Raw genomic sequence first — 2500 nt, 5'->3', positions numbered from 1 at the left:
GTACCATATCACATTGCAGTACTCGAGTGTATTACGCACATAAGTTTTGTAAAGCATAATCATGTGTTCAGCTTTTCTTGTTTTAAAGTGTCTGAATAACATTCCCATTTTTGCTTTACATTTAGCCAACAGTGTTGCTATTTGGTCGTTGCATAACATATTCCTATTTAAAATTACACCAAGGTCTTTAATTGCTTCCTTGTTTGTGATTGTCTCATTATTAGGTCCCTTGTATGCATACACCATTCCTTCTCTATTTCCATAATTTATTGATTCGAATTTATCGGAGTTAAATACCATCCTATTTATCTCTGCCCATTCATATATTTTGTTTAGATCTCTTTGTAGTGAGTTCCTATCTTCATCACAAGTAATTTCTCTACTTATTCTTGTGTCATCGGCGAAACTTCTCACTACGGAGTTTTCAACATCACAGTCTATGTCTGAGATCATAATAACAAATAGCAGTGCAGCTAATACCGTACCTTGGGGCACACCAGATATTACCTGGGCTTCATCTGATTTCTCGTCATTTGCAACCACTATCTATTTTCTGTTTTGCAGGAATTATTTTACCCCACTTTCCTATCTTTCCCACAATATTATGCTTTCTAATTTTTTTCTCCAATATGTTATGGTCTACCTTGTCAAAGGCTTTTGCAAAATCTAGATAGATCACATCTGAGTCTTTTTCAGAGAGAGAGAGAGAGAGAGAGAGAGGAGAGAGAGAGAGAGAGAGAGAGAGAGAGAGAGAGAGAAATGAAATTACCTCTGAGATTGAACTTGTAGTGTCAACATTTGCTTAAATTGATATCAGGTATTCCTTTTGCTCATAATGTTTGATTTTCAGAGTAGGTTAATCAAACATGCTCATCTTGGAATAATCAGGAGAAGTGAAATTCACCATGAGATAATACTACCATTTTGGGCAGATGTAAGATCCCATAAAATTCTGCGAGCAAACGTTGATGATTTTTTTAAGATATATGGTATAAAATAAGGATATTGGAAAAATTGATGTACTCAAATATTGAATATATTCTCTAAACGGTGGGGAATAGTAAAGAGAAGAGAAATATGTAACAAAATATAATATTTTAATATTACAATATAGACTTATTTAATAGAAAAAAATCTCAGCCGTGGAGTATTACCCAAAAGAGTAAATTAGTATATTGGAAAATAAAGACTACCAGCAAAATACTAGTGAAAATTAAAACAACTAAATCTTATAATATTTATATCATTCCCTGTATTGATACATTACTTTATATATGAAGATAAAAAATAAATTCTATATTCTAAAATTTAATGTTTTATATTAGTCCACAGTAGAATAAGAGATAAATACATACATATGCATTATTGGTTCTAATATTATGAAAATAATTGGAATGATATAATAGTCTGTTTTAGCATATAAATAGTGAAAGGTAATTCCTATTGATTTCAACTTAGATCAGTATTGCATTAAAGAAAGATATAATAGCGTAAGTAAGAAATAATCATTAGAATCATAATATACATTGGAAATTATTTTTATCAATTTGTTAATAACAATAGAAAACACTAATGTCTTTATTTTTCAGCATTACTATTCTGAATCAACTCAATAAAATCACAAAAGTCTCGTGTACTCTTTTTTTAGATATTTCCCTTGATTTATTAAAACGTACTGTATATTATGATTTTTGAAAAAAAAAATCCTCATAATGAAGTATAATATACTTTCAATACAGAATTCAACATTCATTCCATTTATATATGATTACCCCTTTGTCCTTTAAAAATATTTGTGAAATATCTAGTAATGCAAAAGCTAAATAATAATTTATGGTTTAGATTTAATTCTTTCACATTCCTTTTGACAACACCAAAAAAGAATACTTCAAAAATATTACTTAATAGAATGAAAAATAGGAGCTTCTTTATGATATTCTTAACAATTCATTTTCACTATTGACTTTTAAATACAGTACTTTAGTATTTTCTAATATTGGACTATGTCATATCCTAAGAGACAGGTTATTTCACAGTCTGGAATGACAGCTTCAGTGTTTGATTTAGTGTTAATCTAAACAAGTCATATTCAATGTTTTTATTTTCTTTTATCTAATTATACAATAAATGCATAGATTTGTTATCATAGTATGATATATAAAACACAAGTGAAAAACACATCTAATTCTGTAGAACCATAGAAATAATGTTTCATAAATTGCCTTTTAGTTAAGGATTACGAGATGATGATGCTAGGTCGGGATGAGTTAGTTAGATAAGGCATTGATGAATACGGTTCCACTCGTTCATTTGGAGAAGCTCAAGTGTTCCCTTGGAGGATCACTTAAAACTGCTGAGGATGAGAACGACCATCTGGTGGTGACTGAGATGAGAAGGTAATTTATGGAGAGTAGAATTGTCATAGAGCCAAATTTTCGAGAAAGAAATTTTCGAGAAATAGTGAGATATCAAAGGTGGAAAAAGATCTTCAAAGATATTT

Source organism: Palaemon carinicauda, chromosome 23 (genome assembly GCF_036898095.1).
Source record: "Palaemon carinicauda isolate YSFRI2023 chromosome 23, ASM3689809v2, whole genome shotgun sequence".
Classification (NCBI taxonomy): domain Eukaryota; kingdom Metazoa; phylum Arthropoda; class Malacostraca; order Decapoda; family Palaemonidae; genus Palaemon; species Palaemon carinicauda.
This window is presented reverse-complemented; position numbering follows the sequence as displayed.